The 17491-nt window shown below is 46.6% G+C and overlaps 1 pseudogene; it reads right to left on the bottom strand.

The window, feature by feature from the left end:
* Positions 1 to 15361: 15361 nt before the first annotated feature.
* On the bottom strand, positions 15362 to 16079 carry LOC102863906 (annotated as a pseudogene).
* Between the last annotated feature and the right edge of the window lie 1412 nt (positions 16080 to 17491).

The following is a 17491-nucleotide window of genomic DNA, read 5'->3' as shown; positions in this document are numbered from 1 at the left end:
TTAAAGAGCCCTGGTGACATACTGGGTAGGGAATGGGATTGCACACTCAAAGGCAGGCAGTTCAAATTCAACAGCTGTTCCTCGGGAGAAATATGGGCAGTCACCTCCCATGTGATTTACAGAGTCTGAAAACCCACTGGAAGGCTGGTTCTGACTTGACAGCAATGAGGGTTTATGAAAACTTTAAAAGAATGCCATAGAAGGGAAGTTCCTAAGTAAGATTCAAGGATCTATGAAAAGTCAACAACCAGGGGGTGTGTTCAATACTCTGCCAACTTCATAATTCAAAAGTATTAACTATTTCTTCGGTCTTCTTCATGTATTATCCAACCTTCAGATGCAAAGGAAGCAACTGAAAATACCATGGCTTTGATCAGGCACACCTTAGTCTTTAAACTAACATTCTTACTCTTTAGTACTTTGCAGGAAAAAAAAAGACTGCAGTAATGTGAATTTGAATATACAATAAGGTAAAGTGGAAAAGAGTTAATCTTTAAACTTTAAACCAGAAATATGTCCTGAAATTGTAAAACCAGTATAGCTGAACCACCGAAGGATGAATGGTTTAAGCACTGTGTTATCTTAAGAACTATCCATATAGGATCAAACTGACAACAGCAGCAACTCACAAGATTAACTAGAAATCTTAGGGTGTGGTGAATTTATGTGAATGAAGGAAGAACTCAGAAAAGAAGGGTGGGAATGGCTGTAGAACTTGGAAAATGCCATCATGTCGCTGAATTGTCCACAGTAAAATTGTTGAATTGGTGGATGTTCTGCTATTTATATTCTCAACAGTAACAATAATGAAATACATTGTTTTTTAAAACCTGTGAGTGAGTTTCCTAGGGTGAAGAAAATTGCCCTCAGTGTTCCAGATGAGATTTCCTCTTTGCTGCCAGCACATGAACCTTCTCTACCTGGTCCAGACTTCACACCTGTGTGGATGCCAGTGTGATTTGCACACAAAATTCCACCTCCCCAAGACAGCTCCTGGGACCTTTGTCTTCTCCCCAACCTCCCTGTCCCTGGAAGCTTCTATTCTCTAGAAGCTTGATCATTTCTTCTATGAAGCAGAACTGCAAGAACACCCTTGGGTAAGTGCTCTGTTGCTAACCAAAAGATTAGTAGTTCAAACCCATCCAACTGCTGGGAAGGATAAAAGAGTTGGTGATCTGTTTCTAAAAATATTAATGACAATAACAAAACTCACAATGACCCTGTGGACAGAACAGAACTCGCCACAGAGTTTATTTCTGGAAGCAGACTACCTCATCCTTCTCCTGAGAAGTGACCAATGGGTTCAAACCACCTACCTTTGGATTAGTCAACAAGTGCTTAAATGACGGCACCACCATAGTTCCTTCCACAACTCTCACAGCCTAGAACATCCTATGGAGCAATTCCATTGTGTCACATGGCATCACTCAGCGTCAGCACGAACTTGAAGGCACAAACAACTTGAACGGCACCATGAACCCTTCCTCCTCCCTAGTCAACATCAGTGTGTGGACACAGCCATTGTGTCATGGATAGCGCTCCACGAAGAGATTCCTGACTGTGGGCCTAGGAAGCATCTAGTCAGGAAGGTGGCGATGACAACCACGTGGAGGCCATGGACACAGGCAGCTGTGAAGAAGACTGAGCACAAAGCAAAGACGGTAAATGATGCTGTGAGATAGCTGATGCTTGAATGGGTGTAGTCTACACCCAGAAAACAATGTAACCATATCTGCATTCAGACCACTCAGATTTTACTACATTCTACTTATTTAATCTCTAGATCACAGGAATTGCTTAACCTCTTCAATTTTTTTTATTCTTAATATTAAAAATGAGGCTTATACAATCTATTTACCTCGTAAAGTTAGTGGGGACATTAAACCTCTTAACATGTGTAAATCATTTAGGACCGTGTACAGCATGTGTATTATAAGAACTCAACAAACACAAGAAATCCTAAGAAACTATTACTAGACTATTCCTGGAGATTGTAAAGACAGCGTAGAGGCAAGGTTTGAACCAGCTGTTCACAGGTTGCCATGAGTCATGGTTGACTCAGTGACATCTATCAACAAACTGTAAACTACAGGAGGAAACTCTGGATGTACAAACAGTCATCATTCTGGACTGCCAGCCAAAGGTTGGAGGGTCAAGTTCCACCAAAGGCACCTAGCGATCTATATCTAAAAACATAGTCACTGAAACTCTATAGTTTCAACCAAACCATAGACGGGCTTACAAAGTGAGCAGTGCTACTAGACAGCCATGGGCTTCAGCACTAACACTAGACAGGACAGCTACAGCCTTCTGAGAAAATCAGCGCTGCAAAATCAAAGGGGCACCATTTGCTCAGGGACACATTCAGGAGTCAGGAAGGGATGTTGTTGTTGCGGACTGCCACTGTGTTGATGATGACTCATAGCACCTCTACGAACAAAAGACCTGAAGCCTTTCTATAACTATCATCGTTTCTCCAAGTTCATAGAGTTTCCACAGTCATGAAGCTTAGGAAGTGGATGCCACTCGTGCTTCCAAACCTGCCTTAAACTAGGAGCTCCACCAAACTCTGTCCACCACAGGCAACCATTATTTTAAGGGATAAGAAGGGACAGGAAAGGGCAAAGGCAGCCCTGGAGACGGGAAAGGCAGAGGGGATCTGAGAGGAGAGATGCTGCTGGTGGGGATGGCAATCAACAACAGCACACAGCAGAATGTGTCCCATCTGTTAAATGGAAAGCTGCGTTGCTCTGTAAACCTCCACCCAGATCCAGTGCAGCAAGGTAACAAGAGGAAGCCGCTGTGAAACCCAACTAACTCTACTGTGATACACAGGGGTCCAGGACTCAGAGTCCAGTGATGACGCTAAGAGACTCCTCCGTCTCACGAAGGTGTGAAATGTGGGCCCATCCTCTCCCCATCGTGGGCTGTAGTGCATTTTTGCACTGTGTTCCTGCTGACCCTTTCATCATGAGAAGGAGTCCTACTTCCTCATCCCTTGAGGGGACTGGCCTCAGCGCTTCTCTTGACCAGCAAGATGCCACAGAAGGGACACCTGCTGCTGGTTCTTAGTTCTGTAAGACCCCACTTTCACCCTCCTGGAATGGTGCCCTCCAAGGAATCTAGTCTAGTCTTGTGCAGGTCACACAGGAGAGAACAGAGAAACTCCAGCAAAGCTGCACCTTGTCATTAGGGAACAGATCAAAGCCTGACCCAGCCCGCACTATCTTCCCCATCTCCCCATGCGCCAGCCCATGACTGGCAGCCACTGGGTCAGTCCCTCTGGCGGCAGGTCTTCCTCTTTAGAACTTGCGGCTGAGTCTGGCTGAACACAGTCCTATGAGTAAGCCCAGGGGGACCAACCAACAGAAGAATCACCCAACCAGCACACAAACCATGAACGAAGTCCATCCTGGGATTTTCAACACAGAGCCCCGATGGTGTTCTAGGTTCAGCTGGGATGCTAAGTGAGCGTCAGCAGGTTGAACCCACTAGCTGTCCCACAGGAGAAAAGTGTGACAGTCGGCTTCCGTAAACATTTACCACCTCAGACCCGAGAGAAGCTCTACCTTGTCTTCCAGGGGTTGTCAGGAGTTGGAACCAACAGGCTTGTTTGTTACTACTATTTGGATTTGATATTTCAAATTAAGTTTCAGGGAAAAGTATTAGGATGGCTCGTTACTCAGCAAAAGCACACTGGTACATTAACTACACAGCTGAAAGAGGACTGGCCCTAGTAAGTGCCTCATAAATACTGATGGAATGAATGGCAAGTCTGTGAGTGAGCGAATGAGGGAGGGAGGGAGAGGGAGAAAGGGAGAGGAGGAAGGAGAAACGTGAGGGATGTAGCTCTTTTATTCTGCTAATTCCACAGAGTAGAAGGATCAAGTTATAACATCCATGATCTGTTTTTAATTGCTGGTTCCATAGACTATGTGCTTAGAAAGAGAAACACAATCAGACCATCATCTAACCACATGAGAGAACAACCTGTCACGCCTTTGCTTGGGAGAGTAAAACCATCTCGTTTCAAAACCAGGTCCCCGGACTGCTTTAAAAGCGAAGACACCTAATAAGACATTTCGGAAAATTATACTCCAACTGCTTATGTTCGTTATCACCAAGGTGAGACTTCTCACCACAATGCAGATGAAAAAAATGAAAGGAAGAAAGAAAAGGCGCCAGGGAATACTGACAGTAATTTGAGCTCCATGGAATTCTTTCGTTTATCTTTTTCGTGTATAACAGAAATCTTAATTTTCCACTTGTGTTAAGCTCTCCTTATTCCTGAGGCAAAATCAGAAGGCAAAAAATCTTCAAAGCCTCTGAATTGGGCTCCTGCTTCTCTGTTTCCAGCATGAAGACAGTGGAGACAAAACAGTTTAACCCAAGTGTCACAATTATAACTACCTAATTTGCTTTGTTCCTCAGATTTATAGTATTTTAAACTTAAACAATAACTAATGTGTGAGGGCCTCAGGGGGATGGTGGTGGTGGTATTCTATGCCATGAGGCGAGTAGGACTCCCAGTGACCCTTTAAACAATGGTCTGTACCTTGCCACATCCCAAGCCACCATCTCCGGCACACCCGAGCCCATGGTAACAGGCACTGTTATCAATCCATCTTATCGAGGCTGAACGTCCACGCTTCCCAGCACGATATCGCTCTCCAAGGACTAACCCCCTGACAACATGCCCAAAGTATGTGAGCCAGAGCTTCACCATCTTTGCCTCCAAGGAGGCCCCTGTTTCACTTTCTCCAGGTCAGACCTGTTAGTTCTCTTAGCGGCCGACGTACACTTCTAGGGCATAAACATGTGCTACACAACAACTTAACAGAAAGGTTTTCCTTTCTAAAAATTATTTCCTGGTGGTGGAAGAAGGGGAAAGAGGAAAGAAAATCAACTGGCCTTCTTTTCTGTTTATGCCAGAGAGTCAATAAAATAGCATTTAAAAGGTGGAGTTAAGAAAACTTAATGACTTCCAATCTCTACGGTCTTTATCATGCTTTTTTATTTTTTTTTTTTTAACCTTCTAAGGGATCAAGTTCAGGCTTATGGTCATCAAGTCAGAAATGACTCAGAGCTGACCCTCTATTGGGTCTCTGAGGTTGTCAATCACACAGGAAGAGAGAGACCACCCATCTTTCTCTGCTTTTAAAGAATTGTTGTTGCTGTTGTGTGCAAGCGAGTCAGAGCCAACTCGTAGCTTACCCTCCAGAAAGTCTCCAGAGGCCATAAATTGGGAGGGGACTGCTCTTCTTTCTATCTTGGAGCAGCTGGAGGATTCAAACTGTGTGTTTTAGGGTCACCAACACAACTTCTTACCAAGGACTTTCTTCTTCATTTTGTGTATGTATGTATAAATGTGCATAGGCCTATGAGCAGGTATGTGTGTGCATGGCCATGTGTGTATATCTGTGTATTTGTCCATTTACAAGCATATGTGTGTATGTTTGTATATGGTATGTGTGTGTATATATATTTACATGCATGTGTGTATGTGTTTATAGCATATATGTGTATGTTTCTGTATGTGTGTGGGCAGGCAGTGTGTTTGTGTATATTTATGTGCATGTATTTGTGTGTATGTGGTTTATATATATGTTTGTGTGTGAACATGTATGTATATGTGATGTGTATGTGCTTCATATGGATGTGCTCGCACATGTGTATGTGTATATATGCACATGTGTGCAAAGACCAGGCTATTTCTTTCGGTTTACTTCAGACTCTTCCATTGTCAATTCCAAATAAGAGTAATTCATTTCCCATTTAAAAATAGCAATGCGTATGTAGTAAAATGCCCATTTTCAACATAGTATATTTTGTTGTTGTTCAGTAGCAGAGTTGAGTACAACTCAGACTGTCTCTATGAACAGCCTATCTGAACCCTGTCCTGTCCTGTGCCATCCTCACAATCTCTGACACACTTGAGCCCTTGCTGCAGTTACTGTGTCAGTCCGTCGGGCTGAGAGTGTTCATCTCTTGCACTGACACTCTATCTTTCCAAACTTGATGCCCTTCTCCAAGAAAGGCCCAAAGTAAGTGAGACAAAGCTGTATTGTCATTGCCTCCAAGAAGCATTCTGGTTATACTTTACCCCAAACATATGTTTGTTCTTTTGATAGTCCATGGGATATTCAGTAATCTTCTCCAAGATCACAGTTCAAAGGCATCAATTCTTCTTCTGTCATCCTTATTCACTGTCCAGCTCTCAGATGCATAGTAAGTGACTCAAAAGACCATGGCCTGAATTAAGTTGCACCTTGGTCCTCAAACTAGTATCACTGCTCCTCTGTAATATGGCTAAGTCCCTGACTGCAGACTTTCCCAACACAATACCTCTCCTGACTGCTGGTACCCAGGGTGTTGGTTGTGGATCCAAGTAAGCTGAGGTCATTGACAGTTTCAATCTTTTCTCCACCAATCATGATATTGTTTATCAGTAGAGTGGTGAGAATGTTATGTTCTTGATATTGAGATGTAATCGATCTTTTTTTTTCCTTGCTGTGTACCACTGAGTTGGATCCAACTGGCATAGGGGATTGCCCTTCCTCCCCCAGTGGGGCATCTGGTGGATTCAAACTGTTTGCATTCAGGATTGCAGCACAGCTTCTTGCCATGAGGCCACCAGAGCTCTCTGAAATGTACTCTATCTTGAAGGATAGTCTCTGATCTTCTGCAGCAAGCACTTCAAGTCCATAAGTACGCAGTATATTACTTGGGCCTTATGACTTACTTAAAATACCAACCTCACTGTTGTCAAGTTGGAACCAACATGTAGCTGACCCTCTAGCAGGTTTTCAGAGGCTGTAAACCGCTCAGGAGAAGACTGCCTGTCGTCCTGACACAGTGACTGATGGGTCTAACTGCCGGAGCGGTGTCCCCTCTGGTTCAGCAGCACAGCTCCCTGTGGGCCGCACCACCAGCACTGCCTGTGTCATACAGCTGAGACCAAACAGTGATGGCCGTGGCTGTTCTGGAGGAGAGACTTTTAAATAGGATATCCCTTGCACTTTCATCCATTGTTCAACTTTTTAACAGAAAAAAACACATTTTAGGTAAAATGTCACTATTTCAAAACACAAATAAAAATTTTCTGTGTTTTCTTCCACGTTTGACCTTTACTTGAAAACTTGAGGTTTCAAAAATAGTCAGCCGAGAACTTCCAAGAATATGGTGCTTAGACTTCCTTCAGTTTTTTAAAAAAACAAAATACCAAAACTGTTGTTTTTAATTGTGACTAATGCTGACCCCGTGGGACAGAGGAGAATTGCCCCACAGGGCCTCTAAGGCTGTCATGTCTGGGCATGTTGTCAGGGGGCATCAGTCCTTGGAAAACTATATCATGCTGGGAAAAGTTGAGGGTCAGCAAAAGAGAGGAAGACCCCCAGTGAGATGGACTGACTGAGACTGCAACAATGGACTTGAGCATGGTGAAGAGAGTGGGTATGGCATCAAAAGATGGAGGGAACACACAGAGTCACTGTTCCAAAAAGAACTGACAGTGGGAAAACTTCAAGAAATACCATATGGGCAGGAGCTAATTGATGGTAATGAAGGAGGCAATGGAAGCTGCACTGAAGGCACTGACAAAAAAGGCGGCCTCAGGAATTGATGGGATACATTGATGAAACAAGTGACTTATTTCAGTTAGAAGCAGCCTTGGATGCACTCACCATTCTGTGCCAGGAAATTTGGAGGACAGCTGTCTGGTCAACAGATTGGATGAGGTCTCTATTTGTTCCCACTCCCAAAGAAGGTGATCCAACAGAATGTGGAAACTATCAAATGGTACCATTAATACCATATGCAAGCAAAATACTACTGAAGGTGATTCAAAAATGGTTGGAACAGTACATAGGTAGGGAACTGCGAGAAGTTCAAGCCGGATTTGGAAGACACTGTGGCACCAGGGATATCACTGCTGATGTCAGATGGATCCTGGCTGAAATACCAGAAGAATGTCTGTTTATGCTTTATTGACCGTGCAATGACATTTGACTGTGGATCATAACAAGTTATGGCTAACAATGAGAAGAATGGGACCCAGAGAACTTAATTGTGTACCTCGGCCAAGGGGCTGTAGTGTGAAGAGAATAAGGGAACACCAAATGGTTTAAAATTAAGAAGGGAGCGTATCAAGGTTGTATTCTCTCTCGATACCTATTTAATCTGTATGCTGAGCAAGGAAGAAGTTGGATTCTATGAAGAGGAATGTGACATCAGGAATGGATGGAGACTCATCAATAACTTCACTAAGCAGATGACACCTTGCTTGCCGAAAGTGAGAAGGACTTGATGCACTCCCCCAAAACTGACTGGTTCTTTGCGCAGTCCATGAGATAATCAGTACACTTCAACACTACATACAGACTCAACACCCTTCAAAAGCACCCGTTCTTTGATCTTCCTTATTCACTGTCCAACTTTCAGATGCATATGAAGCTACTGAACATATCATGGCTTGGGTCAGACACACCTCAGTCTTTAAGCTGGCATCCTTGCCCTCTGGCCCTTTAAAGAGGTCTCTTTGACAGCAGACTTGTCCAGTCCAGCAAGTCTAGCTCACAGTGGCCGTCCATTGGTTTCCAACCTAGAAACCTTAATGGAGGAGGCCTTTTTCCATGGAGCTCCCTTTTGATACAGACACAGCAGAGATATCACTGTGTGTGATACAGAGAAAGAAAGGATGAGGGCACAGACAGAAAGGGAGTGGGAAGGGGCTGGGCAGACCTTACTTTTCACACTGTCAATACTGCTGCCTGACTCCATGACTGTGGTGACCCCTTCCACAACAGAACTGTTGTTCCCCTGATCACTTGTGGACTGGACCACTCTGCTCCACCGATAAGAGTTTCTGTTGGCTGACTGACAGCACTGTCCACAGGAGCTGTGAACCCAAAGGCCAAGCCTCTCTCTTCAAATACCCTCCCATGTGATCCAGAGCCTCAGAAATCTGCTGGAGGATCAGCTGTGAGCTGGTTCCAACTAAACAGCTATGAGTTTATATGATTTCCAAAAGTAGATCGCAAGGCTTTTCTTCCTAGTCTTAGTCTGAAAGTTCCACAGAAACCTGTTCAACATGACAGCAACACACAAGCTTTGACTAACTGTGCTGAGGCTCACTGGCCCTGAATGGAACATGCAGACCTCCCTCGTGGAAGGAGGTCCATCCACCACCTCACTTCCTTACATTCATTATTGGTGTTTTGTAGTTAAATGCCGTTGAGTCAAAATCGACTCCTTGCTGACTCTCCAGCAGACTTTCTGAAACTGTAAAGTGTATTGGAAGAGATTACTCATTCTTCTCTCATGCATCAGCTGGTGGATCTAAACCGTTTGTCTTTGGGGTAGCAGTGTAGCTCCTTACCACTCGGCTCCCAGTGTCCCTTCTTATATTCATGCTGTTGCTGTATACCATCGAGTCAGAACCAACCCACAGCTGACCCACCAGCAGTTTTTCAGAGGCAGTAATTGCACAGGAGGAGACTGCCCATCTTTCTCCTGCGAAGCAGCTGGTGAAGTGAACCATGTGCTTTAAGGATTGCAGCGAAGATTCTTACCACCAGGCCACCAGAGCTCCACGCTTTACAAGAGAGTGTGAGGCAGAGAAGTAACACACATTTCAGCCCTAGAAGGATCACTGTGGCTGCTATGAGGAGAAAATGCTAGAAGACGTCATTGTCTCTCTTCCAGAGAAGGGAGGAAGGGCCCAGCCCCCAGCACAGGCTGAGAACGGAGCCTGCTCAGATAAACCCCTCCAGCTTTTGGATAGCAAGTACAGCCTGTAGTCATGTTAAGAGAAAACTCTTTCTAACCATTATTTCTCTAGTCTTTATGAAAAGGGGGTGTCAGATCATTTTTTAAATTTTCTGCTTTGATTACTGCTGCTTTTTAAACTCCTTTTTCCTTTCTTTTTGATGAATTGCCTTGAGAACAAAGGCTGGTTGGTCCCAGTGCCTTCTCTCTAATGAGTGTTTTATGCTGGCTGGTCAGATTTTATCCACAATTTCTACATCTATCATTTCAAGTGCTATTGATCTGTGATAGTTTTCAGAAATCGGATTGTTCATGGTTCTAGAACTTTCTATGATAAAAGGGGTCCATGATCATTTAATGAAGTTTCTGGGGCTATTAGAGAAGTGTCTGACTTAATAAGCTCGCTCGCTCAGTCTCTTTTACTTATACACACAAACACACACAGTAAATTATTAATGATCAAAGGAAAATTCTGATCCATTTACATACACTAGGGCCATGTCTGTCTTGAGCATATGATCTGCTGTTGTTGTTAGGTGCCATTGAGTCAACCACAATTCACAGAGACCCTATGAACAACAGACCTGTACGTTGCCCTATGCCGTGCCATTTCTACAATCTCCATCAAGCTGCAGAATACGGTTCCGGACACCGTGTCAGTCCACCTTGTTGAGGGTCGTTCTCTCTTTCTCTAGGCCTCCACTTCTCCCACAATGATGTCTTTTTTCCAGTGACTGGCCGCTCCCGACAACCTGTCTAACGCATGTTAAACGAAGCCTCTCCTTCCCTGCCTCTAAAGAGCACCCTGGGCGCACTTCCTCGAAGCCACGTGCTGGTTCTTCTGGCGTCCCTGGGACCCTGAGTACTCTGCCAACACCACAGGTCAGCAAACATCATTTTTTTCCTTTGGTCTTCCTTATTCATTGTTCAACTCTCAGACGCATAACAATTAAAACCAGGGAAGTCTGAACCCTGGCTGGGCTCCCCCTTGGGGATACTCTTCTCCTACTCCCTCCTCCCCTCGGCAATATATAAAGCCAGCTTACACCAGTCCTCTTCTAAACAGCCTCCAGGGTGAGCCAGGCCTCCACGTTGCCCCACAGCAATGGGTGCACCCAGAGCGAACCACTATCCCTGTGCAGCGGCAGTGGAGCCTAGTGGTTACAGCCCTGGAGACAGGCAGGTCTGTGTGCGAGCCCAGCTTGTTAGAAACATGTTCTATGTCAAAAACAGACACATACATGATGGGATTTAAAAGGCATCTATTAAAGACACTGGAGGTATTTCCATTTACCTGATGGTATAGTGTGTTGTGTGTTGGGCTGCTAACCAAAAGTCACCAGTTCAATCCATGAGTCACTCTGCAAGATGCCATAATCTACCCTCCTGAAGATCTACAGCCTCCCTGAAAATGACAGCACACTGACACAATGAAGTACCATGTGTCACTACAGAGCAATCAAGAATTGGTGAAAGAATGCACAGTATGGATGAAGCTAGGGCAAATTATCCTGGGCGGCGTAAGCCAGCCACAAAAGGCTAACTGGTATAAGTTGTTAGTGTTGTGTGTGTGGTCAAGTCAGAATTGACGTATAGCTGACCCTCCAACAGGTTTTCAGAGGTGGAAAATCACATGGGAGAAGACTGTACATCTCTCTCCATGGAACAGCTGGTGGATTTGAACAGCATGCCTTTGGTTTGGCAGCACAACTCCTTATCCCTAGGCCAACAGAGAGCATGTTACAATTATTATAAAAGCCAAGAAAAGGTGTACATAAATACAGAATCAATCTTGAAGAGTTTGAACAGAGAAGGGGAGGGAGATAGGAGTTAAGATTTTAAAAATCAAACAACATATATTTAAAAAATCTTGGAATAAAATTCACTAAAATGTTAGGGATAACTAAATAAAATGCACAACCTCAAAAACCCAATTGGGGGTGCGGGGAACAGAAATAACAAGCCCAATGGAAGATGACCATGAATCAGAACGAACTCGATGGCAGTGGGACTGGCTTTGTTTTGTTTTCAAAACCTACTGCGATGGCCCATGCATGCTCGGATGGAGACAGTTCTGCCACCAGCGTTTAAAACACCAGCAGGGTCCCTCACGGTGGGCAGTGTCAGCGGAGCTTCCAGATTAAAAGAGAAGAGAAAGAAAGGTGGGGCAATACACTGCCGAGAACTCACCAATGAGAGGCCCATGGATCACCAAAGAGCAGTGCTGCCCTCACTTGCTTCGGGCATGCTGGCAGCAGGATCAGTCAGGAGGCGGATGTGGTGTGTGATGACGCAGGGAGGCCCTCAAGGGGGAGTGAGACACTCCCTCAATAAGATGGACTCCAGCCCTGAGGATGGAGAGGGGGACTTAGGCTGCTAGCTTAAAAGTTGGCAGTGTGGCTCCACTGGCCACTGTCTGAGAGAAAGCTCGTGCTCTCCTCCCATCAAGATTTATAGGCTCAGAACCCAATGTGGGTCTCCAGGAGTTGGAATCAACTCAGTACTACAGTAAGGAACCCTCACAGCACAGAGGTTAAGCACTTGGCTTTCTACCCAAAGGTCAGTGTTTGAACCCACTGGAGACAGATGCAACAGTCTGCTTCCATAAAGATGTGCAGCCTGGAACCCTACTGAACAATCTCTGCCCCAACTCAGTGACAACGGCTTTGGGCTTTGGGTTTTAACAGCTCAGTAAGTAACTTGAGACAACAGTCCCAGAACAAAGTGTCCACTAGGGATTCTCTCACGTTTCCCTCCACCATGGCTGCCAGGTATTTTCAGCCTCATATTGAGAGCACGGGTTTAAGTTTTCACTTAGAGAAACTTTTTCCACTGCCGTCCAAACCCATTTAAGAAATCAGCGGTGGGGAAATGATAATGGAAGTGCTAGCGACCTTTAACGACAGCATCACTTGCGAAAGGTACAGTTCAGGAAGGGCTGGGGCTGGATTCAAAAAGCTCTTGTTAAAATCCAATCATCATCAGCAATGAACATTAACAGGAAATGCAGGCGGTGAGCACAAACACTGGAAAGGTTAATGACCTTTTCTGTTAAAACGCTTCTCGGGGTTTTTTATCGCTCGTCCCACCTCATCCTCAGAGCACGCATACACGGAAGGGTTTTTTTTTTTTAATCTTTTCCTTTTTGGTAATCAGGAAAAATTGATTACCAAAATTATAATTAAGAGCTGGGAAAATATGTGACAATTTGGCTGCTTCATTTAGCACATATTTCAGGTTAATTGCATGATTTCGCTAATGAGGATGTTAGCTCGGATGTGTGCAGTGGCTACGCTCAGCGTATTGTGCCATGAACATGTCACAAAGCGGATGCCTCTGTGTTCTGTTGGACATGGGGCAGAGGAAAGGCCACAGACACCACTGAGGGGCCCACAGCAACACCATTCACCATTCAATTAGAAACCCTGTCAACTTGCTGGTAGGACTTACACTGTCTAGTTAGCAAGAAATCATTTTCTAATTTTTAAAAGACTAGAACATAGCAAAAAAAGTGAAAAGTCACCTTTTTTCAGTACGTTAAAAAGTATTTCAACTGTATCTACCCAACTCTACTCTCCACAAGTAATCACAATTTATTCCATTTGTTAATAAGAAACGTACTTCTTATAAAATTATAAGGGAGCTCTGGTGGCCTAGCAGTAATGAGGTGTGCTTCCAACACAAAGGCACGAAGTTTGAATCCATCAGCTGCTCCACAGGAGAAAGATGGGCAGTCTGCTCCCATGTAACTTCCTGCCTCTGGAAAACCACTGGAGGGTCAGCGATGGGTCATTTCTGAGTCAGTGGTATACAACAACAGCAGCAATAAAAAGGCAGGGCTCTCTGGTGGCCAAGTGGTAAGAAACTGCACTGTCAATCCAAAGATCCATGATTCAAGTCCACTAACTGCTCCAAGACAGAAAGACGGACAACCTTCTCCCATCTGATTTACAGTCTCTGAAAACCAGTTCTAGGGTCAACTATGAGTTGGTTCTGGCTTGATGTCACATAACAACAGCAGCATAAATAACATATAGGACCCCTGGGTGGAACACACAGTGAAGCACTCAGTTACTAGCCAAAAGGCTGGTGGTTCAAACTCAGCCAGAGGTGCTAGAAGACAAACCGGAGATCTGCTTCTGAAAGGTCACAGTCTTGAAAATCTATGGGGTGACTGTACTCAGGACACATGGAACCGCCCTGAATCAGGTTCAGCATCACAGAAAAGAGTAGGGACAGCCAAGTGCAGGCAAATTACAAACCTCAGACGTCTGGTTAAGACGGTGGAGCCCAGGCATCAAAGACACCAGGAAACAAGGACCACAGATACAGATGACTGCGGAACCCTGGGCATAAAAAAGAAAGACAAGAAAGTACTTCAGACACTGAAGAAAGAAACACAATGAAAACCCCAATGAGGAGATAAATGGAACCCAATATGATCAACAGCACAGCCATTTTAAACAGCTATTCAATGGTGGTTTAGCTGTAAGAAGCTGCACTGCCAACCCAAAAGCATGTGGTTCGAATCCACCAGCTTCTGCGTGACAGAAAGATGGGCAATCTCCCAGACAACTTACAGCCTCTGAAATTCTACTGGAGGGTCTGCTATGGGTCTGACATAATGGCACACAACATTATGTGGTGTAGGAACTCAGGATGGTGGTGGTGGTATTCATAAAAGCAGCTGGCTGACAACAGAAGACGGTGCCATCTTCCCACTTGTCCCCCTCCCCAGAATCAGGGAGTGACTTCCCCACCCCCACCTCTCACTAGGTATGAGGAATCATTCAGCCAGTCAGGCCCAGCTCTGCCTGAGGCCACACTTACCCATGCTGTATCTGAAGCCTGGCGTGCTCAAAGCTTGCTCTGGGAGCCTGAAGACCCTGCCGCACCTGGCCTGCCCCAGCCCTGGGTTAGGGGCTCTTCCCTCTCACTGCGTAACATGCCCAATGCAGTGTGACCTCTGCAGAGGGAGCCATGCTTGGACACTGCAGGCCAACTAGGACTCTCTCTCCCTGCTAGCCATCTCCAACAGCACCCTGCCTGCACCCATCCCTGAGGCTGGCAAAGGTCCCATCTCTGGCCAGGGGGACTAGTTCAGGCTTCTCTGGGCCAGCAGAAACTCTGCCCCAGGACAGATGCTCCACAACCTCTCCTCCCCGACACACAAGGAATTGTGCTGCCAACTCACAGATAGGCATGAGGTTCAAATCCACTGCCTACTCCTTGGGAGACAGATGAGCAATCTCCCACGTGATTTACAGCCTCCGAAAACCTCACAAGAGGGTCAGCTATGAGTCAGTTCTGACTGTAAGGCACATAAAAACAACACTGCATTTTTTTTTTTTTAAATAGAAAGGATGATCTATTTAAAAAAAGAAAAAATGAGGTGGGGGGTGTTTGCTGTTCTTGTGGTTTTTGTTTTTTTTTCTGCAATGCTCAGCTATTTTACTTGAAGATATTTTAAAAAATTAAAAAAAAAAAGAGCAAAGTTTGAGAGTAGTTGCTTTCTCGGTCTAAACATTCATGAGCACGGGCGGACGGTGGTGGTGTGGTGCGGCCTGTGTCTGTGCGGCAATGGTGCCGGGGTCCTTCAGACCACGTACTGGTATGGGTCTGCCTTTCCTTGGTCTGGCGTGGCAAAGGGGCTGGCCCAGCCCAGGGAGAAGGGGTGGCCAAAAACGGCTTTCATGTTCATCCATTTGGTTTTTTTTAGCCCATCTTCTCTCTTCCTTTTTCAACTGTTCTATTCCCGTCTCGTCTGTGCAGATGGAGTGCACCTGGGTTCCGAACATGACAGATGTGAAGATGAGGAAGAGCAGCCCCTCGAAGCACAGCAAGGTGAGGAGGATCACCGTGCTGGGGGGAGAGAAGGAGCTGCACTTTGTCCAGTCTTCTTCAAAGCAATGCAGGAAGTGGAATCCCACCATGATGAGCGCGTGCAAAGAGATGAGGGCTATGTACATTGTAAACAGGACCAAGTACTTCTGGTTGTTCTCGCCCACACAGTTGTTGACCCAGGGACAGTGGTGGTCCATCTTCCGAATGCAGCGCTTACAAACACTGCAGTGGAGGGCCCGGTCAGGCTTGATGCTGCAACACTTGGGACATTTATACACCACCTGCCCGGGTTTCAGCAGTAAACTCTCGATGAACTCTTTAGTGGCATTTCCTTTGGGTACGGCTCCGGGGTCCGTCAGCATGGCCCGGCAGTGGGAGGCCAGGGCCAGGAAGGCCAGGAGGTTGAAGAGGATCCCGTTGATGACGCTGTAGATGTAATCTCTGGACGGGATCAGCATGACAAAGAGGACCACGAATTATCTCCGGCTGCAGGTATTCTGGTTTCCGCTCAATGTCTCGAAAGTGGTGAGTCGGGATAAGCATCATAAGCTATTCTGTCCATACTGGCATCATGAAGCCGGAGGCAGTTCCCCAGTCCCAGGCCTCCGGGGGGACTCTCGCTGCCGCCTCCGTCGCCCCCTCCTGCAGTCTTCGTCCTGAGAGCCGGCCTCGGGCAGCGGCGATCGCTCTCCGGCTCGAGGCGCCGCTGCTCCCTGGATTCGGCCAGACGCGGGGCGGCGCGTAGGAGAAGCCCATCGAGCAGCCCCGCGGCGGCGGCTGCGACGGCGGCAGTGGCAGCGGCAGCGGCGGCTGCAGGAGCGCCCGCCGCGCAGGCTGATGACGCGCGGGAGCAGGGGGGCGTGGTCTCGGGGGCGGTGCGGGCGGATGACGTAGCGCGCACGCCGGGCGACTCGGCAGCATGGCGTCGGTGTCGCTGAGCGAGGCGGAGAAGGTGTACATCGTGCATGGCGTCCAGGTAGTTGCGGCAGGAGGTCCACCGCGAGGTTACCCCGGCCCCGCGAGCCGTGTCCAGCCTGCGTTCGCAGAGCGGGATGGCGGCCGGCCTGGCGCGCTTCTCCATTTACCCCGTGGATGGAATGACTGGCGGGCGCCTGCATGCTGAAGCCGGCAGCGCTATTGTTGTGGGTCTGGGCGACGAACCTCTCTCCCTAGTTTACGCCTTTGCAGTGTTTCAGGTCTATAAAGTTCCGGTCCTAGGCATGGAGAGGATTTCTCCTGGGGGAGGTGTCCACCCTCTGCGGGGCGCTCTCTCTTGACCTCAGCCTTTTTTTCTAGGAAATGGATGATGGAGGGATGTCTGGGGCTCGCCTCCTCTTGTTCAGAGGCACCGACAGCGCACACTCGCTTTGAAGATGCACATTGCTTTTCAAATAGAAGGGGAAGGATGCTGTGGCTTAAAACGCCGTTGCTCAGCCCGTTAGCATAGCCGTTGCTAAAGTTTCATTTTGCCAGTGGAGAACTGAGATCCTTACATCCAGCTAGAATCCAGTTTCTCCTTGCTCAGACTACAACCCCTATTTTTCACCACTCCAGGAAGATGTTGGGCCTCTTAAGTCGCTGCCCCGTTCCCATCTCTGGCTTTGACCCCATTTTTAATGTCACGGTGGCGTCCACTCATCCGAGTTCTTCAGCCCACCTGTGGCAGAGTATTTCAGCGGTCTCTAATCGGGATGGGTGTGTCAGAGGCAGTGAGATGGGCACAGGACAGAGCAGGTTTTAGGGCTGTTGTACATAGGGTCGCTATGAGTTGCAAGCAACTCGACGGCACATAACAACAACAACAACGCCTCCTTTCAGGCCCTTAAAATGCCACGGGTAACTGAAGGCAGTGGTCCTGTAATGGAGCTGTAAGAACTGAGGC

The sequence above is a fragment of the Elephantulus edwardii genome, unplaced genomic scaffold, assembly GCF_000299155.1.
Source record: "Elephantulus edwardii isolate Elephantulus edwardi_28Jun2011 unplaced genomic scaffold, EleEdw1.0 scaffold00072, whole genome shotgun sequence".
Taxonomy (NCBI): Eukaryota; Metazoa; Chordata; class Mammalia; order Macroscelidea; family Macroscelididae; genus Elephantulus; species Elephantulus edwardii.
The sequence above is the reverse complement of the archived record's forward strand: the minus strand, read 5'-3'. Positions and strand labels throughout refer to the sequence as shown.